We start from the raw sequence: 17141 nt of genomic DNA, 5'->3' as shown, positions 1-17141 counted from the left end.
AATTATTTACACCTCCATTTGGCTGATATATCAAATGAAACTCTCTGCCTCGCTGTTTCTCACTGCCTGCTGTGTTGATTGTTTACTTAAGCATTGAATTCATCATTTAAACTTGGACATTCCCCGCCTTTAAATACAGAATAAATTTAACATGTTAGCACTTGATTAGCACCAAATTTCAGGAACAACAAGGCTTTAGAAATTACAGAAGGCCACAATTATCTCTCAGAATGTATCGTATTTAAGGTGTTGCCAATGACCAAAAGGAAAGTCACACTTGTAAAGTACTTCATTGTGTACATTTCTCTTTTTTAGCAGGCACAACTGTGTGTATAGAAATATGGAAGATGAATGCAGCCTGCACAAAACAACTACATAAAAACAGATCAGCAAAGTTCTCCCTTCACTTGAAATTAAAATAGTCTGAGCCCCAGCCTTGTCACAGCAGGTAGCCCCCCATATTTGATTTGACAGTTTTACCCCAGATGTCCTTCCTGACGCAACCCCAAGAGGGAGCTTGAAATTAAAATCACAGAAGGAAGAAGTTACGCCTAAACCAACCAGCTGTCCTCCTCTTGAGTTGTGATCCAACTAAACACAAGACAGATCCTTTTTTTCTAGAGTGCTGCCATGTTTTGAAAAAGATTACAGAGGTCCAGATCTAGCTATCCTCCTAGCTTGTTGCAGCCATGCTAGCAAGGACTTTATCTGTTTGGATAAAAATGGCTGTAATTCTTTTATAAACTTCTTCATAAACTACATAAATACATTTCTTCATAAACTATAGGAAGTAGAGGGTCAGCATGTCTGCTTAATGACATGTTAATCTATTTAACACTGCCATAAAATATGCTAAAAATATAAACGACAGTAATGCTAAAATAATGGATGCTTTTTGCTAGCTCAGTGCTAAACCACAATGCTGCAGCTTGCGTATACATATTTTACATGACAGGGGAGGATAGCTTTGTGATCATTTTTAGCCATATGTCCTGACAATTTTTAAGCTCACACATTGAGCACAAGGACATCACCACGCCATAAAGTGAGCCACACTCTTAAAGGACATCTACAAAAGCAGCTATGCGTTGTACAAATAGAAACATCAAAGCTCTCTTTCCCTCACCTCTCTTTCTCCTTCCCTCCTCATTGTCCTCCAGATCTCTGTGACTGTGAAGTGAAAAAGGGGGAAAAAAATAATACCAAAATCAAAAGACAGTCACAACACAGGTTCCTGTAATTTTTTGATCACATTGGAATATGTCAAGTTTAATCAAAAGACTGGTGTTAGCTAGTCTCCCTACTATGAGCACCCCAAGGCGCGCACATCAGAAGCCGGCAGAGAAGGGCCACATAAAGTGTTTGATGGCAGCTGAGAGATGACACAAAGAGGCTGTTTGTAACTAATTAGGTTCAGTTCGCCTCACCTAGATTTTAATTATGATTGGGTACTTCAAAAATTTCTGCACCAAATGCATTCTTTCAAAAAATAGCTGGGCATGAGGAGAAGAACAGCTTTGCTGCTAAACAGCCAACCATAGAGGAACCTACTGTTTGCATGCCCAGCACAGCACGTGGAAAATTAATGGTGTTGTGTTTTCCGGTGCCTTATGAGGTGTGCTTTCTGGTACAACATGCTTCTAATTACGCTGCAACACTCAAGTAATATCAAAGTTGTTACTGTTTTTGATACTAATTACATACATCATAGCATTTCTGCCACTAATTGACTCCATACACTATTGTGTATTTCTGTTCCCCACTGCATTTACACGACTCGTATTTGTTTTTCTATAAAGCTCTTCGATATTCATGAAGAGGAGAATCTACTTTATCAATTTAGAACTTAAGGTCCATCAGGGGTGAAATCACAAACTGTCATCGTTACAAATTTGCTGTATTTTTGTGGTGGCCATGCTCCCTTGCCACATTCATAATAAGTCTTCGGGCTCGGCGCTCATTTGGTGTGAAGCAAACTGTTAATTCTGAGATTTGTGAGCACCTTAAAATGATTCACAAGCTGCAGCAATTTCTTATCTCACCAGTCTTTTCCCCCACTATGACAGATTGCAGCCCAGAGGAAAACATTCAGCAGATGAGGAGCTCTAGCACAGACAGGTGATTCACTTCTAATGGATGTTAATGTGGCAGGCACGACTGAGGATATTCCCAGTGGTGTACACTTACAGTTAATTGATAACTGAGGTCTATGAAAAGATGCACATTAAATCATGGCCAATGAGCCTGCCTATAAGGTTGCAGCAATTTTAAAGAGCAAGTCTCCAGAGTCTCTTAAGGTTTCCCACAACTGAAATGCAAACTGAATGAATAATTAAGGTGGAAGTATTCTTAACTCGTATTACCTTACTAAGACATTACGATTTCACAACAGTTGCATAAGCATAATCTTATAATGCATAAACAATTTAACCTCCAGCAACTCCAGGTTTCTCAATCCCCTAATGACTTTCTTGATTTCTCCTCGTGTTACTGTTTGATTAGTATCGTTCCTAACAAGCCCAGGTGTGATCCTGCAATTTACTTAAATGCAATGAAAAACAACATTTAACTTAATACATGTGCATGCAGATACAATTTGATTCCCTTTGCCATGAACGGATGCCGTACAATAGATGTAAACTTTCAGAAGCTTTAATTTAGAAGGGCATTAAAAATGTGCATGTCTGTGGTGTTTACTAATGGAAATAAAGTTGTTTGTTCATATTAGGAAAGCACTAAGCTATTGTAGTGATCGCATACATCACAGGTGATGGGTTTTGCAGCTAGTAACTGGAAAGCTGTGCTTGGCAATACACTCATGTGACTGCCTCTTCAGAATCAGCGTGTAACATAATACAAAAGTATACACCGGTGTACTGTATGCAAATAAACTAGGGGGAAGTTTGTCTGTGTTTCATTTAACCATTACATCACACTGTTAGTTTGAGATCACTGATCTTATCATGTACTCACCAGCCTTTTTTATCAGTTACATCATGTTAGTAGCTCTGATCCAGAGCTCAGAGCTGTGTTCATTCTTCATGGCACAGATTCAGCAAAGTGCTGGAAACATTCGTCAGATATTTTGGCCCGTATTGACATGATAGCATTGCTGCACATCCGTGATGTGAATCCCGCGTTAAACCATGTACCAAAAGTGCTCGACCGGATTGAGATCTGGTGACTGTGGAAGAGTTTGTTATCATGGTGTGTTATCAACACCCATCAGAAGATGGGATGAAGTGATGAAGATGGTCAGCAACTAGGTAGGCTGTAGCATTTAAATGATGTTCAGGTGGTACCAAGAAGCCCAAGGTGCGCCAAAAAAATACCCCCCATTACACCACCACCAGCCTGAACCGTTGATACAGGATGCACCCATGCTTTCACGTTGTTTATGCCAAGTTCTGGCCTTACCATCTGAATTTTGCAGAAGAAATCAAGACTCATCAGACAAGACAATGTTTTCCAATCATCTGTTTCCTCAGTTTCCTGTTCTTGGTTGACACGAGTTATTTTTACCTTCCTATCAACTCAAAGGAGCCTAGCAACTCTCCTCTGACCTCTGGCATCAACAAGGCAGCTCATTGCAGTTTCTTAAATACTCAGACTCGCCTGTCTGGCAAGACACAACCATGCCTCCTTAAAACACCTTTCTTCCCCATTCTGGTGCTAATTTGAACTTCAGCAGGTTGCCTTGACCATGTTAATATGCAATCAGCTGTGGCCATCTGATTGGCTGATTAGATATTTGCATTAATGAGCAGTTGAAAAGGTCTACCTAATGAAAATGTATATGTTCATCACAGGCAAATGACGGCGTGAATATGTGAGTGTAATGTAATATTTTTCACTCATGAAAGTGGTCGAAGTTTATAAATGAAGCCTAGAAAATCGTCTTGTCCCTCCATAATATATATATTATATTTGAACAACAGAGCAAAGAATTCTGGGACAGTTTTGATGAATGAATAGCTCTGGGCTTCTGTGTACCTTTCTGTACTATTAGTGTTGGACTGCGTTATTTTAATGAACACTTCACCTCATTATGACTGTTCTAAATGTTATAATCTGTTCTAACATCAACATCTTCAATTGCCTGAAATGATCAAGACAGATAGTTATGTTTTGTTATTTTAACTTGGCTTCAAACAGACGTTTCAAAAAGTTTCTGTTTGTCCTGATCTGGTGGTGGAGGGCACAGATGGCACAGTTCCATAATGGCCGAAGATCCCGAGAGCTCAAATAGGATTGAAGTGACTGTGCAAACAGATCAGACAGGTTTAGCCAGATGATATCCTGTAACCCTGCTACCCAGCAGTCAGCCATCTTGTTGTTAGCCAATTAATGGCTCATTACCTGTTTAGCCCGAGCTGTGCCACCTCAGGTTACAAGGCTACCAAAGCTGCACTTCACTCCCTGGTTCAAATCTGATTAGTTGCGCCTAATTGGCACAGATCAGATGTTTTTTTGGCTTTTATGTACCAAGGATCGGGTTTCATGGGCAGTAAAAGAGATGGCATCGACTGCTAGAGAAGAACAAACAGTGATCTTCTTTCACTTTATGAGAATTAAAACAAAGTTTTCTCCGTCTCTCTTTTATTTTTGTGTCTCCGGAGCACATTTTAATCTGCTGTTATCTGTCTGTCAGGAATAACTGGAAATTCAAGGTACTGTCATTGTATCTGAGTGTGATCATTTCCCCGTGTATAAAAGCAGCCTTTTGTGTTTTATAGACAGAAAAGATGTGAGATCTGTGAATGGATCTGTTTGTGTATATAGTAATGATGCAAACATCCTTGCTTGTTGGAGTGTTTGCACAAAACTGCATTTATGTGCGTCTGTGTGATTGCACACTTTGTGTACTTTCAAGGATGACCGGGGCTCTTTTTCACTCTTTTCAAACAGTTCTTGGTGTCTCGTTGCTCACTTAAAATATTTGCTCTTCTTGCCAAACTCAGGCCCATTAATACTACATGAATACATATTAAATAAACAAAACAAGTAGAGAGCAAAACAGCAGCAAAGCATCCAAACAGCCATGCGTGCATTTATTTTATATTCTCACTGCTTTCAGCCCAAGCAACTCGACCCGTGCACTATCTAGTGAAGTCATGACAGCTAAGATTAATCAGGCTCATTAAAAAAAATACCACCACTGAGCACTATAGACAAAACAGCTTTTGGTTTGCACTGTAGGTATGTGCACAGAAAGGGCAGAGTTTTTTTGTTTAAGCATATTTGGAGTGCTGTGTCTTTATTTATTACTGTATTAATATGCAACCAGAACTCAACAAACAGCTCAGTGGAAGACAGAGGAAGCGAATGGCCATTCTGGCTCACATAAGCCTATTGTATTTCATACTTCATGAAGAATTTTCCCATGAGAATTTGCACCCGGCCTGAAGTGAACTGGACAGACGTGAGTCACACTAATACAAAGCTAATCAATGTGTTACTGTTTAACTGCGAGATAGAGGTTTTGTCCAGAGGCCTTTCACATGTTAAGTGAGGCTAATCTTTTAGTATTAGTGTGCCCAAACCAATTGTTTCTAAAGGCACACAGTGGGCTTTTTGACTACTACTGAAAAGCTGCGAGGTTTGATAGACTTGGGGGAAATTTTCTGGCAAGTGCCGAAACTCAGCTACTCTCCTATTCTAACGTGCAGGCATCCACACGTCTGTGTTGTTTTTAATCAAAAACACACATTGCATCCGCCTCTGTGAAACACTCGTTCTCACCCTCTCACACTTAGATACACACACAGCTCGTGAGGCCAGGTGGTGTGGTTAGTGCCAGATCTTGGTCTCTGCTCTCCTGAGTGCAATTGGTAACCTGAGCTGCCTGTTTGAATAACTCAGTTATCCCAAAAGCTTCCTTGCTGCACAGACATCATGGAAAAGGGCCCAAAAACATGACTTTCCTAAGCTCCTAATATTCACCCGCTCTTCGAGGAATATTGAAATAAGGCTCTGAAGGTCGCTTTCGCCATTGTGAAGTTCAATATCATAGGAGAAGAGGAAGAATTAAAAGTTGGTTGGGGTATAGGCTTACAGGGGCAGTTTGTATTGAAAATCTGTCATCAAAGTGACACTGAGTCTAAGTAAGGCTGTGCAAATGTGTCAGCTGATGGGACATGACAGGCAGGCTTCGGGCCTCCTCATTTAATTAGAAGTCTGCCTTGTTTTGTGGAGCTCACAACTAAAATCTGTCCTCGATCATCTCCCGGGCAACTTCTAATTTGAACACCATTCACTGTAAATTTAGATTTTCTGCTCACAACCTGCAGGTATGCAATGTCTTGCAACAGGATAAACTGTGCCTGTCAGGGCTTTAATGTCAATTGGTTGTCTTGCAAATATTTGTTGTCACTCTGTCCACTCCTGTCATCACCACTATCTTGTTCCCACACAGTACTGCCTGGGTTTTTCCCCTGTGAAACATATTTATGAAGGTAATAATAACTGTGATAAAAATGACTTTCATAACTGTGATTAGTTGTGATGGCTCGAGTGGTAGTTGACAGTAACAATGCCCATAATTATATTTTAAGTGGGCTCCAGATTTTCTTGTTGTCTTTATTTTATGTTAATTAAATATAATTAAATTGAACTAAAGTCATTTCTTTATATTTTACCAAGAAAATGGGGAATCGGTGCAGGATTCACTGAAACTTACATGGAAATAAAGTATATAGGGTGAAAACTGAGTTTTTAACAGTTTGCATGAGCTTGAAAGTCAACATTTATTCTTAAATATAGCACAAACTTTCTCAGAAGAGCTTTTTTGTCATTTCCTTATGTCTTGATCCATGCTGAACCTTCTCCATATATACTGATGATCATTTGAACCAAAAAATGTAATTCAGCACTCCATCAGACCTGTTGCCACTGACTTTCAGTGCAGTTCCTGTGTAATTTCCCCATTTCTCTTCCTTAAGAATAGCTTCTTGGCAGCCACCTTTCCACTGAGACTATTTCTGATGAGGCTTCAGAAAACAGTACATAGAAAAATTGAAGGTCCAGCTGCATCTTTCAGGTCCTGTGTGAGATCTTTTTTGGATTTTGTAATTTTGTTTCTCAAGAACATGACTTTCAGATACCATCATCTGCTGTAAATAGCTTTTTAGGTCAGCCACTTCTTCTTTTGTCCTCCACTTGTCCAGGTTTGTCAGTTTTTTAAAGGACATGCTACGCACCATGCTGAGATGTGCCAAGTTTTCAGCTAATAACTCTATGAGAATCACCTTGTTGGTGCAAAAATACTATTTTATGCCTGTCAAACTGTGTTATCTTTGGTATTTTTCATATAATCGACTAAAGAAATGGGAACAAATTACATGCTTTTGTGACAGGCTGCTAGTAACAAAGTGCCTAAAGACACAATTTAAAATTGCTGCTTTGCTAAGTTGTCTGCTATGTGTAGTTACAAGACTTGCTCATCCCTTGAGTTATGGTCTTTTCTTATGCTTGAATGATTCATAGGTCAGTGTTAAGTGACTTAAAAAAACAAACAAAATTCTCTGAAAATGGTCATATACAAGAACTGCAGCCAACTTCCAAAGAACAACTTTGAAAGACCTTGCTCAAGACTGCTTTAAAAACATTACAAGAAACTCTGACTCCTTGGAAGCAAAATATAAAAACAGTATAGCATTTCTTTTTACATTTTTATTAAGTAGATATAAATATTCATTTACAGAGCCTGCCACTACCTAATTACCTACAACTGAGAAGGAGGAAATACAGAAAGCCAAATAATTAACAGTGTACGAACATAATTGTACATAATTACAATTCAATTAAAAACGTGAAAAAAATAGTTTTGCACGCGTGGAAGCTGAGATTGGCCAAATTATGAATGTAATGTAAAGGTCTCCCCAGCCTTCACATTATAAAGCAGTGGAAGCCCTCTATGGGTTTGTTTGGGTACTGCAGCATCGGCAGGGACAGCGGCGGCAGAGCGCCTCCTCCCTCCCTCCGTCCTCCGTCCTACTCCTGGAGCCGGAGCTGCATTCCTCTTCTCTCCGCTCCATTCACACGCAGGGAGCTGCCGGAGAGAGAGCAGATCCGCTCTGTGACCAGTGTGGAAATGTCCCCAAGTTTTGGAATTTAAAACCATGGCGAGGATATCTACCCGAAGGATCACTTGAACCCGTAAGTACCGCGAAAACTCTGGAGCAGGGCTCTTTTCGCGTGGAAGGAGCAGTTTTTGGTGGAAATATTGCGCTTACATTTGCCCCCTTCTGTATTGACGCCGTGTGGTGAGTTTGGGGTTGTGTTTCGTCTCTTTTCCCAACGTCTTCCCAGCTCGTGCCGTGTGGTTTCTCCACGAGTTTGCCGGGGAGAAAGGTGGAGGCTTGTGGCTCCGACCAAAGGCAGCCGTGGAAAGCCGTGCGGACGGAGGACCTGTAGAGAGATATCTACTTATTTAGGTGTGTGCTGGTGTGTGGAGGCTTGCGTTTCTGTGTTGAATGTGCGCCCCGGTGTGACCACCAGCCGGATTGGAAACACAGAAGCGCACACACAGACACACTCAAACTGTTAAAACTGCGGATATTTTGAGCTCGCGCGACGCTTTAGCTAACTCAATTACTGCGAGCATTTTTTTCTCTTTAATTACCTCGCGCTGAACACCTGGTGCTTTGAGGGAAAAAGGGGATGGTTGCGGGTTTTTTTTTATCCGCGGGTTTTGGTGCAGTGTGTTGAGTTTTTCTCTGCTTGAAGCACGGCTGTTGAATTAAAAATAAGAGTTTTTGGGAGAATGGGAAAAGGAGCAGGGGGGAAAAGCCAACTACCGGCACCGGGCGACACGGACCAGCTCGCAGCCTAATCTGGCTCAGTGCGCAGGGCGGTTGCATTGCCTCGGAGGAGGAATGCCACCACCATACATAATTACAGGTATTCAAGGAGCTGACACTCACTGTCGCCTGGGTAAATAATCGGGGGAAGTCTAGAAGAGTCTGCCTGGCCTTAAACATTTCATTATTATTATTTTTTAGATTTTATTTGTTTATTTTTGCATGTTTATGGTTATTTGACTGCCCCGGCTTTCTTAAATGGACCTAAGGGAGGAGTTGTGTTAGATTTCTCAAGGGACGAAGGTAGTACCCCCCCCCTTCTAAAAAATAAATAAATAAACAAATAAATAAATCGATTCCCATATTAGCTTTGAAATAATTAGAAATTGTATGTCGGCGTGATGTGATGGGGCCATTAATCTGCAAACCAGTTTGAGGCAATTTGCGAGCTTTGTTATTCGACGGCAATTGAATTCCTCTCTTCTGAGCAGGGATGGAGTGGTGAGGGCTGTCTGTGGGTGTGTTTGAGTGCGCATCGGTTGTCAGCTATTGAAAATGCTCTCATTGCTCTATCGGATTCTCCTCAGTTCTATTTTTTAATCAAATCCTGGTTAACCAAATTAGTCTACACACCCCGACCCCCGCACGCAGCGTGAATTCATTTGGAGCCCGTTTTAAACATGCATTCATGAATCATATTAGACGAGTAAAGGCTTAGAGATAATTTTAACCTTTTTTTCGGGGTGGTGGAGTGCAAGACTGGGGCTTAATGAGAAAAGTCACATCTGTGTTTCTTAAATATTTGTGCGTGGGTGTATCATCTGCACATCGTGGCACCCGGTCGGAGGATTTTACTACATGTGGCACCCCTTGAGCACCCCCTGGCATAATTCTGTATTAGAGGTGACGTGACCCTGTTTGGCCTGAGATCAGCGAAGCAACAGTTTGTTATTGACAGTTCAATGAAATGACATGCATTCACATGTAAATACTGTGGGATTTCAACCATGACATGAGTGTTTGTTTAAGAGGTGGTGCCTAGACACAAGGCTTTAAATCACTTAACCACAGGACCAGGGACATCTCACCAGCCGCACAACACAAGCATACTGAACATGTCAAAATCAAAATTGGCATTATTCACACCAGCGTGTGACTGACAGAGAGGAATGGCAGTAATGTAACCAAAGGCATCATTGACTTTTTTTGTGCAAACAATGACCTTTTTCTTATTTAGCAGCGACGGGGCTTGAAATGACAAAATGCTCAGTGTAGTTCTCTTAGTGACAAAAAAAAAATCTTCAAGTGATTACGGATATAATAATAGGCTCATGATTACACGTGTGCATGTTTAGACATGCCCAAACAACTGCCTGTTTTGACCCTAATCTATGAGAAATGGGAGGATCTCACCTATGTGATTGTTTCTTTGTTGTTTCAAAAAGTTCCCACTAGTCCAAATGTCATCTTGTACGGCATTAACATGAAAGCTGGCAACCCAGCCAGAAAATTACAAGCAATTTGCCTCAATCTTCCCTAATTATGATACAGATCTGCCCCACAATAGAGCAGCGGTGTCATGAGTTTTCAAAGTCTGCCCTGTCCAGGCTGCCTGCTGCCGTTTGCCGCTGTGAAGGGTAAATCTGTGATGTCCAAACTTTGGAATTCGAGCTGACATGTGCTCTTTGCACCCCTCTGGTCCGGCCTTTGTGTGGCTCCCCCCACATCGCATTCCTCCGGACGTTTCAGTGAGCGGCATATTTAAGGTCTAATTAGATTGTAGATGGATGACGAAACAGAGGGGTGAGGACTGAATTGCATCTCAGCATGCTGTAAGACTGAGCTTGATATATTTTTGCTTTACTGCTTATATTGATGGAGGATTTTAGAAAAGGAAATAAAAACAAGGATTTGAAATAAATTCCTGCAGACACACATGGGACTTTCTCAGCTGGAGTGAAAAACTACTTCACTGGGTTAAGGAAATTGTTTATATATGGGAAAGGACTTCCACAGTGTAACTGTATTCTTGAGGGTACGCTGCACTGTGATTCATGGCTTTCATGCAGTGGGCAGATATATGCACTGTGTTTGCACTCACAGTTTGTAGTGTGTGTGTTGCTACACTGCAGAATCCAGGTCCTTTTCCGGTGTTCCTCAATGTTTGACCAGTGTAACATCCTCAACTTTTAGGCATTTCCTCCTCTCGGCCTCCACTTTTCTGCTGCTCTTCCTGGCTCTAGCCTCATGCTGCCACTCAGACTTTCTTTCCTAGTCCATTCTTGCCACCGACACCCCCCAAATCGAACACTTTCCCTCCTTTCCAGCAAAGTTACACCTTGTCAGGTTGCATGCCGATTCTCCTCTCCTCTGGTCTCCCTCTCCCTCCTCCTAGAGAGAGACCGTGCACTAGCAGGCCAGGCCAGGCTTCTCTGTCTGTTTCACAACTGGCTCTTCACTATGTTTCATTTACGAGATGACTAGTCTTCATTGTTTGCCAGTGCCTGTCCATTGATGCCCCTTTGGCTCAGTGAAGAAGCATTTACTACTAACTGAAACGGGATCCCCTCTTGAACTGAAACAGTGGTTATGTTAGAGAGTGTCACATACACAGTAGTGTTAACTCTGCCCCCCCCCCCATGTGTGACTGAGGGCTTTTTTGGCTCAGTGATGTTGTAATGCAATATCTGTTTTCATATCACAGCCGTTGGAGATGGCATGTTTTTATTACATGAGTTTTCATTTGTGTCAGTCTTGCTAAAGAGGTTAGGCAGAGAGGTATGTTGCCTGCTGGGTTCTGTTAAACTAGTGTTTATTTATTTATTTATTAAATTCGTTGCATGTCTTGATCTTTCCTTCCTTCTTTGCTTCCGTCACGTCCTGCCCAGCCTCTCCGTCGGTCACCTCCCTATCTCTTTCTGAGGCTTTCCCTTCCTGTCTTTCCATTAGTATTTTACTTAGGCTCTCCAGGGTTTCTGTGATGCCCTGAGGTGAGGAGCCACTCAGCAGCAGCAATATTAAAAAGCACGAAAGAGGGTCCAGCAGCAGGGCTCTACCCGAAGGCCATGTTGTGTATATATATACACACACACACACACACAGCTCTCATGGTGCTAACACCTATCCAGCCGACAAGCCTTAATATGAAATAAATTCACTCGCCAATACCTGGCGGGCCTGTCTTGACTGACTGCTCAAATAGGAATGACCTCCATTTGGCCCAAATAAGAAGCTGGGATTGAGAGTCAGTGGGCGGTGTTGAACTACAAAGTGCTGGTGCATTACGAATCATATCAAGAGGTGAGTTTGCAGGTGAGCCAGCAGCATAAACCCTCATCAGTGCCAATCAGAGGCAAATTTAAAGGTAGACTGAGCTATCTGCAAGCTTCATCAAATTTTTTGCAAAAAGAAAAAAAAAGAAGAAGTGTGTGTGTATGTGTGTGTTAGGGGGTGTTGGAGGGGGGGGCTGATCAGGTCTGACAGCTTTATTTTGGTCTCGGGAAAGTGGCTGAACTAGAAAGGATGCATAAAGTGAGTGGCTGTGGAGAATTTAAAATGAAGGCTCGGGCTGTACAGTTTGATGCTCTGACCATTAAAAAAAAACAAAATCCTTGTTGCATGCCTTACTATAGTATAGCCAATTCAATATGACCACTGTGAGCAGAGCAGAAATGTCTGCAGTCTGAAAATGGCTTTTTTCTTTCTTTGAGGAAGGCAGCTTTAGTTTCTCCGTCGTGCTCATCCAAGTGAACTGTCTGTTATGTATAATTAATTTTCTCCTCTCTCCCAGTTTATTTTTATCGCTCACTTTTAACCGTTTCTTCAAAGGACCCCTCCCCCGCTTCCGTCTTCCTCAGTGCCTGCTGAAAGTGACAGCTGCTCGGGTACAGGGACGCTTTTTGAAGCAGGCACTGAAAAGGCCACTCACTCAAGACAACTCGGAATAGAAAAATCTCTGCCGTTCTGACAGTATCAAAAACAGTCCTGCTAATCTGGCTGCAAATTGAAAGAAGCTGCAGTGTTAGTCTGTGCTGCATGTTGGGGAACAGAGTTTACATGGCCCCCTTTTTTGTTCAAAGACTTGTTGGTTGGTTTGCTTGAAATCCGAGGCAGAGGGACAAGACTGACTTAAGTAGGGCAAGAAGAAATTTTGTCGTTCACTGTTATGTGCATACTCTCATTTCTCGAGGACAATACTGCGATGAGTTTATTTTCAAACAAAGTCAAATTGACAATCCCTCATTTCATTTGTGGGAAAGACTCTCATCCCAACCAAAGCGAACCAGTGTCATTGGCTGTATTTGACCCTCGACCCCCAGCATGTCACTACTTGGATTGAGTTACAGTCATTCCGAAGGACCCAGCGATGCAGAATTAAGCTCGTTCCACTTCTGACCTAGTGGCCTTGTCTAGAATCCCACTACACCTGCAGCTAGTGGGCACAACCTCAGCATATGAGGCTTCCTACCTGGCAGGCTAATGCTCTTGTCAGCAGTCTGTCTTCCCCCATCAGACACTGACTCAGACAGGCAGCTTGGGTCTGATTGTTGCAGACGGACCAAGAAAAGGAAAGGAAAAAAGGTTTCTCTTGTTGCTTTTTCTCTTATGAAAAGAGAGCGAGTCTGGTATTGATCTGGAAATTCCTTCCTGTAATACAAGACATCACCTAAACATGTCATCTATATTGTTTTCTAATTTTATTGATGAGGTGTGCATCTGACAGGTTGAGTTGCACTTAATGTTTTTCTGGATTAGCATCTGTAAAGTGAGGCTTCCTAGAATCATAGTTATTGTTACTTAATGTGAATCTCAATTTTTTTTATTTTTCTTTTATGAACAGTGTGTTAGGACTGAGAATTAAGTCACAGACATAGAGGGTATCCCACATACCCCTAGTGTCTGCCTTCCTAAATTTACTCTTAGCAGGAACAACCAATTTCCCTAGTTTATAGGGCAAAAATCTGACCTTTGAATGGCTTCTATCTGGAGCCTGTCAGTATAACTGGCAGAAATTGTGTCTTGCGGATGCTGAGATAGTCTCAGTTTAGATGAGGGAGCCTACTGGTTGTTTACTGTGCTCACTAGAGTCTGTCTGCCTCTTCAGGCATGTTTGGCTTGTTAATGAGAACCACTGTGTGAGAGAGGAGGCAGTGCACTGTGGGTGTGTGCCTGTGCATGTATTTGCATTGAGATAAGCAGCGCATCGTTGATGTGCACACTGTATAGAGGGTGCTATCTTAACATATTTGTGCACGTGAGAGTGGAAAGACCTCAGGTTTAATGTAAGGTTACTCTCCACTGTGGTGAATGAGATGAAATGGTGAAGAGTTTTCACTGGCATGTAGTTATTGAATGTTTTGATTAATGTAATGGTGCAGTAACTCATAATTTCGTACTTCTTTTTCATCCATCTCAGTCATAGTATCTGCTGTGTCCTTATTGCTGTCTTGCATCCTTCCACTTGCTTCACACACACACACACACACACACACACACACACACACACACACACACCCCCTCCTGGTTTCTGTTGTGTTTACCAAGGGGAATCTTAAATAATTCAAATGGTCTGCACTCCCCAGCCATGTAAATAAGACTAATAGAAGGCAGGCTTTTGAAAAGAGCCACATGGCTGTGGGCTAGCCTGTAAATCAGCTAGATGCCTGTCTGGGCTCTTTATTGTGTCTGTGTTGGGGACTAGCAGTAACCTCCATGTTAGCGGAAGGAAGGACAACTCATTCCACAGAGGTCAGCAGTTTGGTGGCTGTGCCCCCGAGGCAGTGGTGGGCATTGAAGAAATGTGTGCATATCCATGTAGGACACAGGTAGATGTACCCTCTCTCTAGTCCCTTAGTTGCGTTCTGGTTCAGGTTTGTGTGACACACACGGACACGCACGCTATGCCTCATAAACCATACACTCTGATGTCAGCACCTGCATGTGTGTTTACCAGATGGAGATAAGTGCTCATTTATTCATTTTGTTTACCAGTAATTTTTTCCCCTGAGTGCTTGGCACTCATTAGATGTCGGCTGGTGCTTTTGGCTAGCTTGGTGTGTGTGTGTTTGTCTGTGTGTGTGTTTGGAGAGGGCAGACTCTTTGCAGAAAACCAGTCAATCATGGGGACAGAGAAAAAAAGAAAAAAAACATTTTGCTCTTTCAACATAACAGAAAAGGCAGTTAGCCTTCTTGAATCCGCTATGCTATCCCACTTCAGCTGCAAAAAGAAGGGTAGGTTTTGAGTAGCTTTAGCCTAAATCACTTTGGAGCGCTTCCCAGCTTCTCACCTCCCCATGTTTAACTCCCAGTAGCCAATTTTCTAAAACAGGGCCAAGTGGGACCTGTCAGGTTTTGGGACAAGCTCAATTTTTTTAAGCTATGGTTAAAAGCAGTATTGCTTCTCTTGAAACTCTAGCCCAGATGAAAAATGATTTCTGTTAAAACAGCACTCCAAAAGAACCACTGAAGTATTATTTTTTTTTAAAGAAAACTGGAACATAAATAAAAGTGCAAACCTTTTACAGTAAATAGCCCTGTTTGTAGTTGAAACCAGGCCACTTACTCCACACTCCTAATTAGTGCTGGGCGATATGACGATATATATCGTGTGGATGATAGAAAAGTGTCTATCGTGCCATTTGTCTTCTATCGTTTCTATCGTTTCTAACCCGAATTTTACAAATTATTACATAAAATATATCATTAACCCTTTAAAACCGGTCAGAGCAGGCAAACTCCGTTTTCCCTAACTATTTTTAAATCCCTGTAGAACTGTAATCACGTAAGGTAGCGCAATAATGTTTTTTTTGCATATGAAACCATAGGAGTTGTGCTTACATCTTATTCCATTAGCTTGCCCTAGGTCACGGTTTCCTTCCACATATAGCTTTGCAAAAATTGCATAAAAAGCACTTCCAGCAACAAAAACATAATATTCCAGAAACAGGCTTTGCCGATCCGATCAGCTGTTCATAACACTTCCTAGTTGGAATATAAGTCAGCGCGAACTATCGCATGTCCGCCATTACCTGTCCGAAACCGGAAGTGACGTCATTTTCGCGGAAAATGTAGTTTTTTAAGCTTCAAAGCCTATGATGGTGTTTTTAAACGTCATGTTTGACTTTGTTCTTCTGTATCGTTTCTGGGATGCTTAGAAGTCAAATTACACTGTTGGAAATAGTTTATTTTGATGCACATGCTGTGTGTTTGCAAATTTGCATTTATTTTCATTTTTCCTGTAGTATATAAAAATTTGTGTATCTCAAAAATAAAACTATGAAGACACTCAAAATAAATAAATGTAAAGATAAGCTCTGGCGGACTTGGTTCTATGGTAGGTCTTAAAGGGTTAAATAGCCTGTGCAAATATATTAGTGTTGTCTTCTCACTATACATACTCTTAACTTTATGCAAGAGAAAATAAAGTATAAAAAAATGACATTTTTCGCAAAGAAACTCCGTCTTGTTGTTTTGCAACATGGTGCTGCTTTACGTGCACCCGGATTTGCGACATGCTTTACAGTAACTCAAAACAAAGACCGCACCCTCTCCACTCGCTGTTTACAGACTGCATATTTTCCAGATGACCACAGATCAGGTGGTATATCGTGATATATATCGTTATCGTAATATAAAATAATTCATATCGTGATAAATATTTTTTCCATATCGCCCAGCACTACTCCTAATCACAATGTTATGTGTCTGTCTAAGAAATGGTTTCCTGATATTCATGTCCCTGTGCTTATGGTGAAGCTGACTTGTCAGATAAAAAATGTAGCCTGAAACTCCTCTTAAAATGGTGCAGAAGCAGCATAGAATATCCTACACCTCCTCCTCCTTCACCCCTTTTTTTTTTTATTTCCACAGCCTCTTTGTCAGCTTTCTTTGTACCCTTCACAAAGGGTTAAAGAGGGAGAAGTGATGAGTAGCCCACTGAGTCTGGCCTCTATTGTATGTTGGCATTGTGCCACTGCATAGCATGTCGACTATAGACACATGTACAAGGGACTTTTCTGATTTCACAGGGACTACGGTTACCCCGTAATACGACGCTCACCTGCTGTAGAGTTATGCAGATATGAGACGCGTGTATTTTATGAGCTCACTCAGTGGAAAAATGTTGTTTTAATATTTTTCTTTTGCATAGTATTTTTTCACTTTTGAACTATGCCGTACTCAAAGCTTGATGCACATTGTGCACCTTAGATCACCTTCCTGCATTTAACAGCTTCAGAGGAAAGTTTTCGGTATGCTGCAGAAATACTTTGTTTTGCTTCTCTTCTGTCAGTGGAACCATGTGCTTGAGGACTATAAAATCTCATTTCCCTCTCTTTTCTA

The 17141-nt window shown here is 41.5% G+C and overlaps 1 protein-coding gene across 4 annotated transcripts in view; it reads left to right on the top strand.

The window, feature by feature from the left end:
• Positions 1–7709: 7709 nt before the first annotated feature.
• LOC116326539 (plexin-A1) overlaps positions 7710–17141 on the top strand; it is a 178155-nt gene continuing 168723 nt past the window's right edge. For all 4 annotated transcript variants that reach the window (XM_039612261.1, XM_039612262.1, XM_039612260.1 and 1 more), the window contains exon 1: positions 7710–8157. The gene's annotated coding sequence lies outside the window, so the exon portion shown is untranslated. The remainder of the gene's footprint in view (positions 8158–17141) is intronic.

The sequence above is a fragment of the Oreochromis aureus genome, linkage group 5 (assembly GCF_013358895.1).
Source record: "Oreochromis aureus strain Israel breed Guangdong linkage group 5, ZZ_aureus, whole genome shotgun sequence".
Lineage (NCBI taxonomy): Eukaryota > Metazoa > Chordata > Actinopteri > Cichliformes > Cichlidae > Oreochromis > Oreochromis aureus.
This window is presented reverse-complemented; position numbering and strand designations above follow the sequence as displayed.